This window comes from Balaenoptera acutorostrata, chromosome 3 (genome assembly GCF_949987535.1).
Source record: "Balaenoptera acutorostrata chromosome 3, mBalAcu1.1, whole genome shotgun sequence".
Lineage (NCBI taxonomy): Eukaryota > Metazoa > Chordata > Mammalia > Artiodactyla > Balaenopteridae > Balaenoptera > Balaenoptera acutorostrata.
This window is the reverse complement of record NC_080066.1, coordinates 62,487,493-62,494,242: the sequence shown is the minus strand read 5'-3', so window position 1 is coordinate 62,494,242 and position 6,750 is coordinate 62,487,493.

Below are 6,750 nucleotides of genomic sequence, written 5' to 3'. Positions count from 1 at the left end.
TGGGGCCAGTTAGTGTTCCATAAAGGGCTGCTCTACCTGGAACAGTGATTCCCCAACTGTAGCCATTGGCACTCCACCTTCACATACACATACACCTGTATTTGATGTCTTTAAACCAATTTACTTTTTAAAAAAGCCTAATACATTTATTTGAAAGAGGAACACCATAACATTACCTTAAATCACTTCCCACTTTAATAGAAAGCATCTATGAACTCTATAGTGAAAGTAGTATAATGTTATAATCTAGCTAGGTACTGATGTCTGTAGAAAACTGTAAGACTGTGGACTTTGTAAAAATCAGAGATTAGCAAGTGTTGGAAAAGTGATAAGGAGTAACACTAACAGAATTTTTCTTTTATGTAATCAAAAAAATTCACAGAGAACAGAAGATCCACTTTCTCACGCTATGATTTAATGTTATTTAAGGTGGAACTTGGGGACTTCCCTGGTGGTCCACTGGTTAAGACTCTGGTTCAATCCCTGCTTGGGGAATAAAGATCTTGCATGCTGTGCTGCACGGCCAAGAACAAAAATAAGTAAGGTGGAATTTGTGTACCCCCCAAAATCTCATAAGCACCTACAGGCGGGGGAATCTCTATCTAGAAAACAGGACATTGAGGGCAGGAAGGTGTCCACCCTTTTCTCAAGAGGAGGCTCTTGCCAGGAGCCCTGAGTGTCACTCTCAGTCAATTAACAAATGTGTGTTTAATGCCTGCCGTTGGTCAGGTACTGTGCCAGGCCCAGGAGATATCAAAATGACCAAGACTGAGTTGGTCCCTGCCCTTCAGGAGCTTACAGCCCAACTGTGGTAGGAAAGACAAAAGATAGATGCCATAGCTGAGTGCAGACCAGTACCAGGGAGCTCAGGTGGCTGGGTAGAGAATGAGTCAGGTGGAGCTGCTGAAGTTACAGTGTTGGGGAACTCCTCTCCCAGGAGGTGACATTTGAATCTAGGCCTAAATGATGAGAAGGAGCCAGTTACAAGGACAGGGGGACCAACCATTTCTAGTGGGTGCAAAGAGAGGCTTTGTGTAAGTGGTAGACAGAAGGCCAGGAGGAGGGGGAACAGAGGGAGATGGGGTCACTGAGGCAGGTGGGATAAAGAGGCCTGTAGGCCAAAATGAGTAGTTTGGATTTTACCTCCATTGCAGATGAAGGTTTTTAAACAGTTGTGACATAACTGAATTTGAGCTGTAGAGAGAGCACACTGGCTACTGGGTAGAGAACTGAATTTAGCCAAGCAAGCATGGAGGTCAGGAGGCCAGTAAGCAGCACTTGCACTCAAGTTGTGGCAGTGGACGTGGTAGGAAGGGCTGGATTTGGGATACAGTCTGGAAAGAAAACCAAGAGGGCTTATTGTTCTTAAAAGGGGGAAGTCAGCAAGAATTATACACATGTGCAAGTCTAGCCCCCAGCGAAGACTTTCCCCTTGAGGTTATTGGAACTGAAAAGGGAATAGCTTTCTCCCATGTAATTTGATATTATTTAAGGCCTAGAGGGGGAAACTGAGATTATGGAGGTGAAATAACTCACCCAGGCCACCATCTAAGTCATCTTGAGGACCAATGCTTCTCACAGCCCACTTGGGGACACCTGTAGGAGAGGGCTTCTTCAGCTATTTGTGGAAGGAAGGAGAAGCTGACCTGAGAGGGTGACAAAGTCATGTATCAGTGGGACTCACATGTGCCAGGAGGCAGAAACTGCAGTCACAGGAGACTCTAAAGCTCTGGGAGGTGGCAAACCTCTTCTCCATCACTACAAGGTCCCTGGGGCTCAGCTCTGGGTTGCGGGAAGCACGTCAGAGTGATTAGGGTTTTAGGCTCTGGAGCTAGATGGCTTGGGTCTAAATCCTGACTCAGCTACATGCTGGCTCTGTGGCCTGGGTGGAGCTGTTTCACCTCCATATGCCTCAGTTTCCCCCTCTGTAAAATGTGGCTAATAATAGTATCTACCTCATAAGATTGTTATAGTTAGTTAAGGGAGTCAATCCACGTAGGATGATTAGAATAATACCTGGCACAGACCAAGTCCTCAAAAATGTTGTTTTGTTAGCATTTAACTTCTTATTACAAGACAACTTTTCCCGGACTTCCCTGGTGGTCCGGTGGTTAAGACTCTGCGCTTCCACTGTGGAGGGCACAAGTTCCATCCCTGGTCAGGGAAGTTCCGCATGCCACGTGGTGCAGCCAAAAAAAAAAACAAATATAAAACCAAGATAACCTTTCCCTTACTGATTTACTTACATCATAAATAAATCAATAAATCAACCTCTAGGTGAGCCCAAGCGAATCTCTTCCCTGCAGATAAAACTGCTTGCCCAGATTAAAGGGCTTGAAGCGGCTCATCCAGGTTGTGTACATCCAGAAGGCGATGGGGCCAGGATTTTAATCCAGGCCCTATTGATTCCAAAGTCCTAATCTTTACCCTATTGGACATTGCCTGTTCTATATTTTAAGAGGTCTAGTTTCACTTCTAATTTTCAGCTGGTGAGCTGAATGGGTGACCTGACTTATCTCTACATTGCCCCTCTGTGCCGGGAAGAGTCACAGCCCCAGATGGGGGTGGGAGGAGGGCTATCCTCTGGAAACTTCCCCGGGGCCAGGTAGTTGGAGCCCATTCTCAGACGCCAAGACCAAACTTGCACTTTCATCCTGAGTCAGGGGTGGGGATGCTGGGCCAGGCAAAGCACCTCTAATTTCTTCTCTGTCTCTTTGTAAGTACAGACTGCACTTTTTTATTTCCTGTCCTCCAAATCAGAAACTTTCAGGGCAGAAACTAGAGGCCATCTGATTCAGCCTCCTCTTATTACAGAGAGGAGATGGAGTGAGGCCCAGAGCAGGAGAGGGATGTGCCCCAAGTCACAGGGCCAGTCATCTGCAGAGCTAAGACTCCACTTCACTTTCTTTTCGCCCACCCTTCCCTGCAGCTGGTCCAACCTCTGCCCCTCAGCTGTTGGCAGATGATCTAACATTTCAGTAGTGGTTGCTCTGTGCCAAGGGCTGGGCTATAGACACAAGGCTCATGCTTCTCAAAGTGTGACACCCTGACCAGCAGCACCAACATCACCTGGGATCTTGTTCGAAATGGAAATTCTGGAATTCCCTTGCAGTCCAGTGGTTAAGACTCCAAGCTTTCACTGCCGAGGATCCTACAAGCTGCACACCGTGGCCAAAAAAAAAAAGCAAATTCTCAGGCCCACTCCAGACCTCTTGAATCAGAAACTCAGAGGGGATGGGCAGCATCTGTTTTCACAAGCTCTCCTGGTGATTCTGATGTCTGCTCAAGTTTGAGAATCACTGCTCTAAGCCATAGGTGTGTGGAACTTGGAGACAGCGGGACCTAGGTTCAAACTGCCTCCATCACTTACTAACTCTGTGACTTGGGCAAGCTATTGTCCCTGAACTTCAGTTTCCTCATCTATAAAATGGCCGTAATAATAGTACCCACAGGGGTTATTGTGAGGACTCCATGAGATAGCACGAAGTGTGGTGCGTAGAAGCACCCAGTCAGGGACAGCCTATCTCAGGTTTAGTGCTTTCAGCCAGCAACTGTAGCCAGTTAATAATGAATAACACTATTGTTTCCTTTGTGTTTATTTTTACCTGTTTGCTCCAAATGCAACTGCTTTTCCATTTACGGTAGTGATACAAAAAGTTTTGTGGAAAGAGAAAATGATAAAATCCACATTCTTCAATTCAGCCCTAGCTACAGATTAAAGCAGAGACAGGTCTGTGAGCTTCAGCTAGCAGCTCCAATGAAAACCCTTCAGGGGGACGTCCCTGGCGGTCCAGTGGTTAAGACACTGTTCTTCCACTGCAGGGGGCATGGGTTCGATCCCTGGTCGGGGAACTAAGATCCCACATGCCACACAGTGTGGCCAAAAAATAGAAAAAGAAAAAAAGGAAAGGAAAGAAAAGAAAAACCTTGAGAGAACAAACAGTGTCAACACAGATACACCAAGGAGGCAGGGCCCTGACCTCAGATAACAATGAAAACCCACAAAATGCCCAAGTCCAATTGAAGGACAATGTTCAAAATGCCTGAAACTATCAACTCCTCAAAACTATCAACTTCATCAAAATCAAGGCAAGTTTGGACTTCCCTGGTGGCACAGTGGTTAAGAATCCGCCTGCCAGGGCTTCCCTGGTGGCGCAGTGGTTGAGAATCTGCCTGCCAATGCAGGGGACACGGGTTCGAGCCCTGGTCTGGGAAGATCCCACATGCCGCGGAGCAACTAGGCCCGTGAGCCACAATTGCTGAGCCTGCGCGTCTGGAGCCTGTGCTCCGCAACAAGAGAGGCCGCGACAGTGAGAGGCCCGCGCACCGCGATGAAGAGTGGCCTCCGCTCGCCGCAACTAGAGAAAGCCCTCGCACAGAAACGAAGACCCAACACAGCCAAAAAAAAAAAAAAAAAAAAAAAAAAAAAAAATTTAAAAAAGAATCCGCCTGCCAATGCTGGGGACATGGGTTCAAGCCCTGGTCCGGGAAGATCCCACATGCCGTGGAGCAACTAAGCCCATGTGCCACAACTACTGAGCCTGTGCTCTAGAGCCCGCAGGCCACAACTACTGAGCCCGTGTGCCACAACTACTGAAGCCCACGCACCTAGAGCCCATGCTCTGCAACAAGAGAAACCACTGCAATGAGAAACCTGCGCACCACAACGAAGAGTAGCCCTCACTTGCTGCAACTAGAGAAAGCCTGCGCGCAGCAACAAAGACCCAATGCAGACAAAAATAAATAAATAAATTTATTAAAAAAATAAAATAAAGGCAAGTTTGAGAAACTGCCAAAGCTAAGAAAAGCCTAAGGAGACATGGCAGCTAAATATAATGTATCCTGGATAGGATCCCAGAACAGAAAAAAGATATTGGATAAAAAATGAGGAAATCTGAATAAATAAAGTATGGACTTTAGTTTATAACAGTGTATCACTATTGCTTCATTAACTGTGACAAATGTACCATACTGACCCGAGATGTTAATAATAAGGGAAACTGGGCTTCCCTGGTGGCGCAGTGGTTGAGAATCTGCCTGCTAATGCAGGGGACACGGGTTCGAGCCCTGGTCTGGGAAGATCCCACATGCCGCGGAGCAGCTGGGCCCGTGAGCCACAATTGCTGAGCCTGCGCGTCTGGAGCCTGTGCCCCGCGACGGGAGGGGCCGCGATAGAGAAAGGCCCGCGCACCGCGATGAAGAGCGGTCCCCGCACCGCGATGAAGAGTGGCCCCCACTTGCCGCAACTGGAGAAAGCCCTCGCACGAACCGAAGACCCAACACAGCCAAAAATAGATAAATAAATAAATAAAGAAAGAAAGAAAGAAAGAAAGAAAGAAAAAAAAAATTCAGATACGATCATGGCTCTTTCCTGCCAAAAAAAAAAAAAAATAAATAAGGGAAACTGGATGTGGGATACATGGGAACACTGTACTATCATCCCAGTTTTTCTGTAAATCTAAAACTATTCTAAAATAAAAGTTATATTAAGAAATAACTAGAGCTTCCCTGGTGGCACAGTGGTTAAGAATCCGCCTGCCAATGCAGGGGACACGGGTTCGAGCCCTGGTCCGGGAAGTTCCCACATGCCATGGAGCAACAAAGCCCATGTGCCACAACTACTGAGCCTGCGCTCTAGAGCCCGCGAGCCACAACTACTGAAGCCCACGTGACTAGAGCCCATGCTCCACAACAAGAGAATCCACCACAATGAGAAGCCCGTGCACTGCAATGAAGAGTAGCCCCCGCTCTCCACAACTAGAGAAAGCCCGTGCACAGTAACGAAGACCCAACGCAGCCAAAAGTAAATAAATTAAAAAAAAAAAAGAAATAAGTAGAACTGAAAAAAAAAACTAGGACTGAAACTATAACGTAGAAGAAAACACAAGGGAAAATCTTTATGACATTGAATTTGCCAATGATATCTTGGTTATGACACCAAAAGCACAGGCAACAAAAGAAAAAAGTAGATAAATTGGGCTTCATCAAAATTAAAAATTTTTGTGCATCAAAATTAAAAATTTTTGTGCATCAAAGGACACTGTCAGGAATTCCTGGCAGTCCAGTGGTTAGGACTCTGCACTTTCACTGCCGGGGGCCCAGGTTTGAGGCCTGGTTGGGGAACTAAGGTCCCGCATGCCGCTTGGCGTGGCCAAAGCAAGCAAACAAAAAACCCAACAACAACAACAAAAATGGACGCTATCAAGAGTGAAAAGAGGGACTTCCCTGGTGGCACAGTGGTTAAGAATCCACCTGCCAATGCAGGGGACACGGGTTCGAGCCCTGGCCCGGGAAGATCCCACATACCACAGAGCAACTAAGCCTGTGCACCACAACTACTGAGCCTGGGCTCTAGAGCCCGCAGGCCACAGCTACTGAAGCCCGCGCGCCACAACTACTGAAGCCCACGCACCTAGAGCCCGTGCTCCGAAACAAGAGAAGCCACTGCAGTGAGAAGCCCGTGCCCTGCAACGAGGAGTAGCCTCCGCTAGCTGCAACTAGAGAAAGCCCGCGTGCAGCAACGAAGACTCAATGCAGCCAAAAATAAATAAATAAATAAATATAAATTTATAAAAAATAAAAAAAAAATAAAAGGACTTGGATAGACTTTTTTATTTTTCTATTTTAATTTTTTATTTGGATAGACATTTAAAATTTTATTTATTTATTTATTTGGCTGCATCGGGTCCTTGTTGTGGCATGCAGGATCTTTAGTTTCGGCATGTGGGACCCCGACCAGGGCTGAACCCT